Raw genomic sequence first — 14,321 nt, forward strand, 5'->3', positions numbered from 1 at the left:
GGAGTGTCTGTCTTATGCAGTTGAGAAGGACTGAGATATGCCCTGGTCTCCTGCAGTACCCTCAGGCTTATTAGAGTGGGGAAAAACTCTGCCCTGGTAAATTTGTGGTCAGACTGGTTCTCTGCTCTCGAACCCTGTTTTCTGTTGTTTAAGATGTTTATCAAGACAATATGCGCACCACTGAACATAGACCCTTATCAGTAGTTCTGCTTTTGCCCTTTATCCTGTTCTCTCAGAAGCATGTGATCTTTGTTCTGCTTTTTGCCCTTTGAAGCATGTGATCTTTGTACCTACTCCCTGTTTTACACCTTCTCCCCTTTTGAAACCCTTAATAAAAAACTGCTGGTTTGAGGCTCAGGTGGGCATCATGGTCCTACAGATATGTGATGTCACCCTCGGCAGCCCAGCTGTAAAGTTGCTCTCCTTGAACTGTCTCTCTTTATTTCCCAGCTGGTTGACACTTATGGAAAATAGAAAGAACCTATGTTGAAATATTGGGGGTGGGTTCCCCCAGTGGGTTGTTGGTTTAGGAGTTATGGAACTTGGCTATTTTTTGCTAAGCATTCCTAATCTATAAATTTGCAATCTTGGTTTAAGACTTGGCTCAGTAAAGTTAGGCTCTCATCTTCTTCCTCACCAAAGTGCTTCTCAATGATGTTCAAAGCAGACTGGCCAATCTGACAGTTCTCATGCAGTTGTAAAGCCTCAATTCTATTGATCCCACTGAGTTCTTCTGTCAGAAAACATAGGATTTCCTTCTCAGACCATTTCTCTGCCACCTGGAGGATGTAAGAGATGACAATGAGGATGATGAGAACAATTTTAACATCTGGGGCAATGAGCAGATTCACCAGTGGCTCCGGGACCCCAGAGTGGAGGATCAGCTAAACCATGGTGACCCACATTGCAAAGTTAGCCACCGCCCAGACAGCCTCTTTCTGGACTTTAAATTCTCCATTTTTTTCTTTTTAGCAAAGCCACCAAAGGAGGCAAGACGTTGTAGCAAGCAGCTGCTGGGTGTGGTGAGAGGGCCCTGCCACCATGTTGCTCAAGGCCTAGGTCACCTCCTTCTGAATAGAGGGCCTGTTGTGCTGCAGGAGCTGGGGCAGCACATTCAGCATGCCCGTGTCAATGGCCATCTGTTTCTGCTCATCTGTGCCTGTGATAATGTTCCCCACAGTACAGAGAGAAGGGGTCAAGACATTGAGGTCTGAGCTGCTCATGAGTGCTACAAGCCTGGCAGGTCCCCCATGTCAACCACTTGGCTGATGCGCTCTTTGTAGCCATTGGTGAGGTGCTGCAGGAGTGAGAGGGCCAGCAGCATCTGCTTCACTGCAGTTTCACAAGGGTATGGGGTCTTCTTTCGGCACAGGTTCAACAAGGTCCAAGTGATGTTCCACAGAAATGTGATTGGTAGGGTGGGTGAAATCAGGGCCGGCAGATGTGGGATGGCATTGCTTGAAATGATATTATCTCTGAACTCTGGGCTGTCACCGGGTATATTATCAAGAGCTCACTTTGCCTGTTCACACACAGCCACATTGGGGGAATACAGGAGCTTGTTCAAGGGCTGGATGGGTCCCCCTTCTACCATGGCTCAAATCTGCTTGGAAGTCCCTGAAGCAATGTTGGTCAGGGCCCAGGCGGCCTCAGACTGCAAGCAGGGGTAAAGTGATGACTTCAGGAACTCCACCATCCTGGGAAGGAGGACTGCTTCAATGATCAATTTCAGAGGGGGGTTCTTTTCCTGGGATAGCATTTTCCTGGCTGTCTGGGTGGCCTGGAAACAAAGGACTGAATTTGAGCTATTCACACCTTTGATTATTTCACCCAGAGTGAGGCTGACTGCCACCCCTTTGGCTGGTTTTTTGGAAGCTGTGTCAGGGCGGAAGCTGGTGATATTCCTTCTCTTTAAGGTCTGTTCATCTTTCTTGGCCTTTCAGTCTTCCAGGCTGACCACCATCCTCTGCTGTCGCCTCAGAGATGCATCTTTTCCTCAGTACTTAAATTTTCTCAGCCTCTTCTCTGGAGCGTCTAAGGTTGCTTTTTATCATTGGTTCTGTTTAGGTGATAAATTATGTTTATTGATCGGTGTATGTTGAACCAGCCTTGCATCCTAGAGATGAAGTCGACTTGATTGTGATGCATAAGCTTTTTGATGTGCTGCTGGATTTGGTTTGCCCAGTATTTTATTAAAGATTTTTGCATCAGTGTTCCTCAGGAATATTGGCCTTAAGTTTCCTTTTTTTTATTGTATCTCCACCAGGTTTTGGTATCAGGATGATGCTGGCCTTAAAAAATGAGTTAGGGAGAAGTCCCTCCTTTTGAATTATATGGAATAGTTTCAGAAGGAATGGTAGCATCTCCTCTTTGTACCTCAGGTAGAATTTGGCTGTGAATCCATCTGGTCCTGGGCTTGTTTTGCTTCGTAGACTATTAACTACTGCCACAATTTCAGAACTTGTTATTGGTTTATTCAGGGATTTGATTTCTTCCTGGTTTAGTCTTGGGAAGGTATATTTGTCCAGCAATTTCTCCATTTCTTCAGATTTTCTAGTTTATTTGTATAGAAGTAGTTATAGTATTCTCTGGTGGTTATTTGTATTTCTGTGGGGTCAGACAAATAGACCAATGGAACAGAATAGAGATCTTAGAAATAAGAGCACACATGAACATCATCTGATCTTTGACAAACCTGACAAAAACAAGCAATGGGAAAAGGATTCCCTTTTCAATGAATGGTCCTAGGAAAACTGGTTATCCATATGCAGAAAATTGAAACTGGACCCCTTCCTTGCACCTTATACAAAAATTAAGATGGATGAAAGACTTAAATGTAAAACCCAAAACTATAAAACCCCTAGGAGAAAAGCTAGGCAATACCATTCAGGACATAGGCATGGGCAAATAATTTCATGATAAAAACATCAAAAGTAATTGCAACAAAAGTGAAAATTGACAAATGGGATATAATTAAACTAAAGAGCTTCTGCACAGCAAAAGAAACTATCATCAGAGTGAACAGACAACTCACGGAATGGGAGAAAATTTTTGCAATCTATCTGTTTGACAAACGTCTAATATCCAGAACCTACAAGGAACTCAAACAAATTTATGAGAAAAAACAAACAACCCTATCAGAAAGTGGGAAAAGAATATGAAAAGACACTTCTCAAAAGAAGACATTTATGCAGCCAGCAAACATACGAAAAAAAACCTCAACAGCGCTGATCATTAGAGAAATTCAAATCAAAGCTACAATGAGATACCATCTCACACTATTCAGAATGGCAGTTATTAGAAAGTCAAGAAACAACAGATGCTGGCAAGGCTGTGGAGACACAGGAACACTTTTACACTGTTGGTGGGTATGTAAATTAGTTCAACCATTGTGGAAGACAATGTGACAATTCCTCAAAGACCTAGAACTAGAAATACCATTTGACCCAGCAATCCCATTACTGGTTATCTACCCAAATGAATATAATTAATTATATTATAAAGATACATGCATGTGTATGTTCATTGCAGCATTATTCACAATAGCAAAGACATGGAATCAACCCAAATGCCCATCAATGACAGACTGGATGAAGGAAATGTGGGACATATACACCATGGAATACTATGCAGCCATACAAAGGAATGAGATCATGTCCTTTGCATAGATGTGAATGGAGCTGGAAGCCATTATCCTCAGCAAACTAACACAGGAACAGAAAACCAGACACCTCATGTTCTCACCTATAAGTGGGAGCTGAGCAATGAGAACACATGGACACAGTGAGGGGAACAACACACACTGGGGTCTGTCAGGGGAGCGAGGGGAGGGAGAGCATCAGGATAAATAGCTAGTGAATACAGGGCTTAATATTTAGGTGATGGGTTGATAGGTGCAGCAAACCACCATGACACACGTTTACCTGTGTAGAAAACCTGCACATCTTGTATATATATCCTGGAACTTAGAATTAAATAAAATTAAAGCAGAATTTTAAAATTTTGATGAAGTCTAATTTGTTAATTGTTTAAATGGTTCATGCTTCTTCTTTCCCACCTAGGAATTTTTGCTATATCTAGAGTGTAAAGATTTTCTCCTATGTTTTCTCCTGGAAATTTTGTAATTTTTACTTGTTTAGATATTCTGAGTACTTAAGGCTATACATTATGCTCTAAGCTCTGCTTTAGTTTTATCCCACACATTTTGATGTTACCATTACCATTCCATTTAAAATATTTTATAATTTTCTTTCTGATGTTTTCTTTGACCCATGCATTATTAAGAGATACATTGTTTAATTTCTAAATGTTTGGGAATTTTCCTTATATCTTCCTGTTACTGATTTCTAATTTAATTATCTTGTAACAGAACATACTCTATATGATTTCAATCCGATTGAATTTCCTTATGGCCCAGAAAATGGTCTATTTTGGTAACTATTGTGAATGCAGTTGAAAAGGATGTTTATTCTTTTTTTGAATGGTATATTCTATACATTTATCAATTGGGTCCAGTTGGTTGTATGTTTCAAGTCTTCTATGTCTGTACTGATTTTTTTTGTGTACTCGTTTTATTAATTAATGAAAAAACTGTTGAAGCTCCAAATTGTATTTGTGGATTTGTTTACTTTCCTTTCAGTTCTATCAGCCTTTTCCTTGGATATTTTGAATCTCTGTTACAGGATACACACACATTTAGGACTGTTATATCTTTTTGATAAGTTTACCCCTTTATCATTATGAAATTTACCTCCTATTCTTGGTAATATTCCTTGTTCCGAACTATACTTTGTCTGATGTTATCCATTCCAGTTTTTTTTTACAATGAATTTTTGCAGAGTATATCTTATTTTGTCCTTTTATCTGTAATCCACTTCTTGTAGTCTACTCTGATAATCTGTTTTAATTAGAAAGTTCAGACCATTTACATTTAATGTGATTATTGATATGGTTGAATTTAAAACTACTATTTTGATACCTGTTTTTTATTTGCCCCATCTGTTCTTTGTTCCTTTTTTTCCTCTTATTTTTTTTTGGGGGGGGGATCAGTTGAGCATTTTATAATATTTCAGTTTATCTCCACTATTGCTTATTAGTCATACTTAGGTTTTTGCTTTTGTGTTTTAAAGGTTATTTTTGATTCTTGAATGCGCATCCTTTGCTTATCAACTTCTACTGTGGGTGACAGGGTTTGCTACCTTTCCCCGAGTGACTTAAGGCCTTTGTTCCACAGAAGAGGAGGAGCCAGATGGGTTTTGTGCCTTTTTCACTTTACTGATGGAGGCCCTCTTCTCCTGCCCTGCCCCAAATATTTCTCATGTCCACTTGTAGTTCTTCTCCACACACCCCCATTGGAGGTATGCGGAGAAGAACTGCAAGTGGGCATAAACTTCCTTCATGTCTAAAACTCCCAGGGGCTCTATGATGTCCTACTAGTCCAAACGAGGCCTAGCAACTTAAAATTTTTAACTGAATTCGTCTTACCCACTTTTATGATGTTCAGTATCTCTTCCCCCAGTACTCTGCCACAATTAAGCCAGTGCTTGTATCACCTTGGAGGCTTCTATCTTTCCTTGGCTTTCAGTCTATTTGGTTGCTCTTTACATCAGCTCTCTAATGAGATTAAGAAATATTCTGATTCTGTAGTTCATACATTTTTCTTATACTTGGGGCAGGAATGATACCTTCCCAGCTAAACACTATGCAGAAACAAAACTCTTGCAATAAGCTTTTATGCAGGCATTAGTCATGGAAAAGCTGAGAAGCCAAATAGGGGTTGGCGAGCAACTGAGAGACCAGCAACATTAGATAGATTAGGCTGGAGAGACAAAGAGAAGAGGTGCTGGTAAGCCCAGTAGCTAGGTTAATCCTGCAGAACCTAGGACCATGGAAGCTTTTCTGTCAGGAGCTGGAGCCATGGAAGAAACATAGACATCACTTAAGATATCACCTGAGGCATAGAAGGAAGAAGGAAAATATTCTGTCTTTTCCTCTTCACATTCAGTTTCCTGACAGTGTTTCCTATTAGTCAAACTAGCTATCTCCAACAGACATGGAAACTTGGAGAATATAGCATGCAGACAACAGATAACACCCTTATTAGAAGAGAACAGGAAAAGAATAAAACATAGAGCTGAGGCCAATCACACTAAGACTAGCACAGGTGTTTATCCTGTATTTCTGAATGATGTGTTTATGTTTCCCCATATTGATTTTCAATTTTAGACGTTATCTGTTGTTGACTTCCTGACATAGAAAATTTGGTTCTCTTCCACTACTCCTCTCTTCCCCAACCCTAAACTTCCACTATCTTGCAAATATTATTTATGTTGCAAATTTTTGTCTAAAAATAATGAGTGCTACATTATTATAAGTACATGTGTAGATGTTGTCCACTGCTGAATAATGTAATATAATATTAAAATATTGTTTTAGCTAGGTGCAGTGGCTCATGCCTGTAATCCCATTATTTTGGGAGGCCAAGGCAGGAGGCCTACTTGTGCCTGAAAGTTTGAGATCAGCCTGGGCAACATAGTGAAATCTTGTTTCTACAAATAATAATAATGATAATAAATTAGCTAGACCTGGTGACATGTGCCTGTGGTCCCAGCTACTTGAGAGGCTGACGTGGGAGGATCGCATGAGCCTGGGAGGTCAAGGCTGCAGTGAGCTGTGATCATGCCACTTGTACTTCAGCCTGGGTGACAGAGTGAGACCCTGTCTCAAAATAAAAGTTGCTTTAATGTGGTAAAATGCACATAATATAAAACTTACCATCTTAATAATTTTTAAGTGTACACTTCAGTAGAGTAAGTATATTCAGTTTGTTGTCCAACCGATCTCCAGAATTTTTTCATACTTGTTAAACAACTTTCCATTTTCCCCTCACCCGAGCCCCTGGGAACAACCATTCTACTTTCTTTTTGAATTTGACTTCCCTACAGATATCTCATATAAGTTGAGTCATATGGTTTTTGCCTTCTTGTGACTGGCTTATTTCACTTAACTAATATCCTCAAGATTCATCCAGGTTGTAGCATGTGTCAGAATTTCCTTCCTCTCTAAGGCTTAATAATATTTCATTGTATTACATACCATATTTCATCCATTCATCCATCAATGGATGTTTGGGTTGCTTTTACTTTTTGTTATCGTGAATAATGCTGTTATGAATATGGGTGTATAAATATCCCTGAGACCCTAACTGCAAATCTTTTCACTAAATATCCAGAAGTGAGAGTTTTGACTCATATGGTATTTCTATTTTAATTTTCGAGAAACCATCATACTGTTTTTCATAGCAGCTGTACCATTTTACCACCAAAAGTTCACAAGAGTGCAAACGTCTCCACATCCTCACCAATATCTATTTTCTTTCTTTCTTTTTTTTTTTTTTTTCAATAGCAGCCATTCTAATGGCTGGGAGGCAATACCTCACTGTGGCTTTGATTTTCGTTTCCAAAATTATTAATAACATTGAGCATCTTTTCATATGCTTATTGGCCATTTGTATATCTTATTTGGAGAAATATCTATTCAATTCCTTTGCTGGGCTTTTCTATTTCTGCAAAAAAAATCATTGGGATTTTGATAGGAATTGCGTCAAATCTGTAGATCGCGTTGTAGAGTATTGACATCTTATTATATTAAGTCTTCCAATCCATGAACACAGGATATCTTTCCATTTATTTGTGTCTGCCTTAATTTCTTTCAGTGACATTTTGTAATTTTCAGTGTGCAAGTCTTTTGGCTTGCTTATTCCGAATATTTTATTCTTTTTGATTCTATCATAAATGGAATTATTTTCTTAATTTCCTTTTCAGATTATTCATTGTTAGTGTGTAGAAATATAGCTTTTTTGTGTGTTTTGATTTTGAATCCTGAAACTTTGTTGAACTTGTTTATTATTTCTAACAGGTTTTTTTTTTGTGGCGTCCTTAAGGTTTTCTACATACAAGATTCTGTTGTTTATGAATAGAGATAATTTTAATTCTTCTTTTGGATGCTTTTATTTCTTTTTCTTGACTAATTGTTCTGGCTAAGACTTCTAGCACTATGTTGAATAGAAGTGTTGAAAGTGAGCATTCTTGTCTAGTTCCTGATCTTGTGGGAAAGCTTTCAGTCTTTCACCTAGACTATGATAGCCGTGGACTTTTCCTAGGTGGCCTTTATTGTGTTGAGGTAGTTTTGTTGAGTGATTTTTTTTCATCCTTAAAGGTTATTGAATTTCACCAAATACACATTCCAATATTTTAAAGACAATATTTTTACTCTGAAGTTTAAAATTGTTTGCTTGATTTTCTATGTACCTATCACCAATTTTTAATCCCGAAATGCTCCAATAGATCAATGAATTACTTATCAAAATAGTCAAACACATCAGGTAATCTATCAATTAATTTTTTCCCCTGGTGACTTTGCCTCTGATGCCCTCTGTTCTGTAGGCAGAACTGGTTGCTCTGAAGGCTGAGCCCTCAGCTGTTATACTGGGACTTCACTTTAGCACCATCCAGGGAATTCTTTTTGCCTGTCACCTGTTTGAATCTCCTGTTTCCTCTATCCCCTATCTTATTCTTTATTCTGATAGAGCATAAGTTATAGTAACTTTCTTTATTATTATCCATGATGGGTAGTTTGGTTGGGCACAGAATTTCAGGTTGAAAATATTTTTCCCTTAATATTTTGAAGACATCAGTCTCTTCTAGTTTCCAAAGACGAGTCTTAGACATTGTCCGGTGTTTGGGCAGTTTATTCTGGAAGTGCTCTTACAAGACAGATAGCGGGAGCAGACTGGTGGCATGGGCCAGAGAGAGTCAGAAGTCAGATGACTGGGAGAGTCTCCATCTGGGGACCATTCTCTGAGTTTGGGGGATTCTTTCTCCTTTTTCATACCTGTATTCAGTCCAGGTCAGTTGCCAGGTATTCCTTTTATAAAGGAAGTATTAGTTATTCTTGTGAGGGTAAACATTGTTTTAAGGTTGCATCTATGTTGAGTGGTCTTGTCCCCAGGGCAACCAGCATTTTTAGGTCTCATTGTCATAGAGACCCAGTAATTCCCAGGCCATGGTTGGAAATCTTAGGCCAGGTTGCACCATACTGCTAAGTGAACATATAGTGTAGACCTGTGAGGTACTTGAGAGGGCCTTTTGGCCATCATTAATCTTATAGCAACAATATGTCTCTTATAGTATACACATAATGTAATTTTGAGATGTTTAATGATGCACTGATGCAAACCATTTTCTTCTATCCGAAAATTTTAGGTCTTTTCTTTCTCCCCTGCCTGCTGAAGTATTACCATAACATGCCTTGGTGAGAGTCATTTTTATTCATTTTGCTGTGTACTGTGTGGACCTTTTCAAACTGGCACTCATGTCCTTCAGGTCTGGGATTTTTTGACATGTATGCTGTTTTTTGAAGATATTCTCTTGCCCATTTCTTCTGTTTTCTTTTTCTGGAACTCTTACTAATTAGACGCCGAACTTCCTCTAACTTTCTTTTTTTCCTACCACTATTTTCCACTTCTTTGTCTTTTTTGCTTTTACTTTCTAGGAGATTTCCTTAACTTTATCTTCTAATTGTGGGATTTAATTTAAAAGTATGTATCTATACTTTAATTTTAAAGAGCTCCTTTTCTTGAAATGTCCCTTTTAATAGACTTCTGTTTTATGAAGGTAATGCTTTATTATCTCACTGATTTTGCCCCGGTCTAATGCCTTACATTTATTTTTCTTGTATTTATACTGACTAGGCCTGCCAATACAATATTATTATTATTTTTTTAATTAACAAATAAAATTATATATATTTATGTATACAATATGTTTTGAAATATGTGTACATTGTGGAATGGCTAAATTTAGATAATTAACACGCATTTATCACATGCATTTTTGTATGCAATGAGAACACTTAAAATTAGTAATCAAGTATGCAATATATTGTTATTTATTATAGTCACAATGTTGTACAATAGAGCTCTTGAACTCATTCTTCCTGTCTAACTGAAATTTTATATTCTTTGACCAACACCTCTCTAAACCCTTATCTCTCCACATTCCTAGCCCCTCGTAACTACTACTCTACTTTCTGCTTCTATGAGCTCAACTTTTTAGATTCCTGTAAGTGAAATCATGTGGTATTTGTCATTCTGTGCCTGATTTAGCATCGTGCCCTCCAGATTCATCTGTATTCAGGCACCTGTTCTTCTTCAGACTCTGATTGAATGGGCTAGTGGAGTTCATTGGGGTCCTATCTATTCCTTATGAAGATTGTCAGACAATCCTCTTGCTTTCAGACCAACTTAAACTATTGGACTCAGTGATATCTGGTTTATTCAATCCTTGAGAATTTTCAAGATTCTGTAACTTCTTAATCTTTTGGCATATAATTAGCTTACTTCTTATTAGAGATCCTATTATAGATTCAAGCTTCTTTTGTCTTTGGTCTATTAGGCTGCTTCTCATTTATTGCTTTTCAGTTTCTAGATTTTGTTGACATCTCTCATATACTGTCATTATTTCTCTTTTTTGTGGATTTATAGTTTTAAATTCCTTTTCCTTTTATTTTTGTGGGATTTCAGAAGGTTACAAGGAAAAAATAATTATACTCAGTCCACCAAGCTTACCCATAAATTTATGTTAATTAATAATTCTATTTTAATTGAGAAAAATAGAAATAAAAGAAATGATTAGTAAAGTTATAACTGGGTTAATTTATTTGCTGGGTAATTCAACTTAAAATAATTTTTTTATTAATAGTAAAGTGATGAGCAAAATGAACATATTGCTTAAGCTATTAGATATTTCATTTACATTTTCTTTTCATGATTTTAAAGATTATAATGACAACAAAAATTATAGTACAAAGGAAAAATGCAGACTACAAATTTGTAAATACTGCTTGATCACAAATATGTAAATCCTGAGTTTTAGGATGAAAAGATAGATTTTATTTTCCCTTTGTACGCCAATAAAAATAGTTATTATAAATATTCTTTACTTTTCATTTGTTGTATTCAGGGTGCTTTGATGTTTACCAGTGGTCATTTTGAGCCCATAAAATGGTAAGAAATAACTCTGAATGGGAGCATGGAAAAAGGAGAACAAAGAAACAGGCTAGACACCACAGAAAACTCTGGACTCCGAGATAGGCAAGCAGCTTTTGAAGTGGTCCTTAACATTTTTCCTGTCGCTGTAACTGGTCATGACTTTGGAATGTCTTTCTATTAGCAGAAGATGAGCATATTTGTAGTTGTAAATGTCAGACAGGCCATGTTGGGAGTGGGCATCTCTGGAACTGTGTATGTGGGAGGAAGGGTATTTTTTTCTCCTTGTAGTTTTTTGTATTCTCCAAATTTTCTATAAAAATCATCTATTAACTGCCAGTGGGGAGCTCAAGAGATGTTCAATGGATGGGGTCAACAGGATGCAGATGTGTGTAGGACATAAAGAAGAGGAAGAAGGACCCTGAGTTCTGGGCAGGCAAGGGATGTAGTGCTCTGAACTGGCCAATGTAGTTCCTTCTAAGGGAGCTATCCCTGCTTCCATTCCCTAACAGAAGAGAGGCCATAGGTGCACCTATGATCCCACTAGCCTTCAGCGTAGTTGATTAGAATAGGTATGAGCTTTGGCCCAGGACTAAACTTTGACTAATTTCTTTTGACACTCCTGTCTTTGAAAGGTGAATCTATCTCCCCCAACTCCTTGGTTCTAAGCTGAGTTTATGAGCAGCTGACTGGTAAGAGTATGGTGGAAATGATGCCAACTGAGTTACAAGGCTAGGCCAAAAAAGGCAATGCATCCTTTGCGTGGCTCACTGGAACAGTCACGTTGGAACCTTGAGCCACCACGTAAGAATTTCTGTCATCTGAGGCCATCATCCTGAGATGAAGCCCAAAGTAGTGTACATGGAGAGACCTTTCAGAGAGCCCTTGAAACCTCAGAGGAAAGGGAGGTGCCTAACCAGCCCCCAGCTGCTTCGGCAGTTATAGTCTTCCAGCTCCAGGCTTTGACTACAGCTGTGTAGCAGACTCTGAACCAAAACTACCTGGCTGAATGCTTCTCAAATCCTTGACTCCCAGAAACAGGAAAAAACCAAAAAACAAAAAACAAAACAAAAAAAAGATCGTTGTTTTAAACCACTGAAGTGTGTAGTTTTGTGACACAGCTATAGGTAATTGACTTACGGTACCAAAATATTTTCCAGTTGTCTACTACTATATAACCAACTATCCCAGAACTTAGGGTATAAAGCATGCATTTTATTATGCCCACATATGCTATATAACAAGAATTCAGACAGGTACAATGAGCATGGCTTGTCGCTGCTCCACGATATCTGATGCATCAGCTGGAAAGACTCAAAGGCTGGGAGTGATCAACTGGGGACTAGTGTCCTCTGCAGATAGCTTTACTCACACATGTCTGGTGGTTGATGCTGGCTGTTTTCTGGGACCTCCACTGGAACAGTCAGCCACAGCCCCTACCTGGTCTCTTTGTGTGACCTGGGCTTCTTCACAACTGGTGGTCAGATTCCAAGAGCTGATGTCTTAAGGCCTAATCCTGGAAATCTGCCCACTGCCACTTCTATTGTATTCACATAGTCCCGATTCAAGGGGAGGAGACATGAACCCTGTGTCTGGATGGGAGAAATGTCAAAGATTTTTGTGTATATTTTAAAAACTGTCATACAGCCCATAGGCTAGGCAGTGATCTGTAACATGGTCTGGCTCAGAAAGATGAACTGGGTTATTTTCTCTTTTTCAAAAATTTGAACTAATGAATACAAAGGAACAATTTAGTTAGAAGTGGTGGGTGGAGATGAAAAAATACCATGAAGTATGGACAAGGCCATGGTAAGTCCAGGTTATAAAGAGTCAGGAACTATGAGAAAGCAAAACATCTATGGAGTAGAAATACAATGAAGAGAAAAGGAGAAACGGAATGAAAGAAAATTCACCTAGTCCTGGAGAGAGATCATGACAAGGCAGGGAGCCTCTAGAATGCCTAACTCTTTCTGACAGTTCCTATTCAGTTCCCATTCATTTGTTGTTTTTGACACTGATCTTACTTTTCTTACCCATTTTTCTAGGTCACAGTCAATGCCAATGACCTATATGGCAATAGGACATGCTGAAGTGAGCGGGGCTAGGCAGCAGGTTTCTTCAGTCCTCAGAATTTTTACTGACATGGTGAGAGCCACATTAGAAGAAAGAGAAATAATTGTGTGAAGCGGTTGCTGCTGAGTAGTAAGAAAGAGCCACTGTGTGCTTATTACTGCCTCTGAGCTTGATTATTACAGGCTGGGAAGAGGTGTAGGAAGTGGGAGCAAGAAGAGAAAATAGCTTCACTATTTTCAAAGATGTATTGTTTTATAATGCACATTGAAATGGAAATGGATAACAGTAGAGATATGGTTTTATCCAACCATAGGAATTATTTTCATAAGAGAATGAACAAAATTTAAAAATACATTTGGCCAATAGATTTTCCCTGAAATTTGAGAACCCTTATCTGGTGGATATTTGCCACATGATTACTAAATTTAGTGGCATACTTTTTTTTTTTTTTTTTTGTGAGACGAAGTCTCGCTCTGTCACCCAGGTGGAGTGCCGTGGCGCGATCTTGGCTCACTGCAACCCCTGCCTCCCGGGTTCAAGTGATTCTCCAGCCTTGGCCTCTTGAGTAGCTGGGACTACAGGCATGCATAGTGGCATACTCTTTTAATAGAAACATTTGTTTCCCAAGAAACTAGGGCCAAGCATGGTGGCTAATGCCCGTAATCCTAGCACCTTGGGAGGCTCAGGCAGAAGGATTGCTAGAGCACGAAGGTTGAGACTGTAGAGAGCTGTGATTGCAGCACTGCACTCCAGACTGGATGACAGAGTGAGACCTGACTCAAGAAGAGGAAAAAAAAAAAAGGAAGGAAGGAAGAAAGGAAGGAAAAGAGAAAGAAACTAGCTGTTTTCCTGATGTCTTAAATAGGGGCATTTTGATTTTATCTACTGCTATATACTGATTTTCTCTTGTAAATAAATAGTAGGCAGTCATTAAAGTACCACTACCAAAAAAGTGTTGACGCCAAAGATATCATTATTTTATTAGAACGGAGAATTCTGGGTTGTGAATAATACTGATATGTATATTTTTCTTACAGGGCTTGCTCGCTCCTTGCCTTGCCTTGCCTTTGCCTTGCCTTTGCCTTGCCTTTGCCTTGCCTTTGCCTTGCCTTTGCCTTGCCCTGCCCTGCCCTGCCCTGCCCTGCCCTGCCCTGCCCTTCCCTTCCCTTCCCTTCCCTTCCTTTCCTTTCCTTTCCTTTCC

At 38.8% G+C, this 14,321-nt stretch overlaps 1 pseudogene; it reads right to left on the reverse strand.

Annotated features, from left to right (window-relative positions):
- Positions 1–533: 533 nt before the first annotated feature.
- Positions 534–2,035, reverse strand: LOC108513065 (importin subunit alpha-8-like; annotated as a pseudogene).
- Positions 2,036–14,321: the final 12,286 nt, after the last annotated feature.

Source organism: Rhinopithecus bieti, unplaced genomic scaffold, assembly GCF_001698545.2.
Source record: "Rhinopithecus bieti isolate Rb0 unplaced genomic scaffold, ASM169854v2 scaffold_30918, whole genome shotgun sequence".
Lineage (NCBI taxonomy): Eukaryota > Metazoa > Chordata > Mammalia > Primates > Cercopithecidae > Rhinopithecus > Rhinopithecus bieti.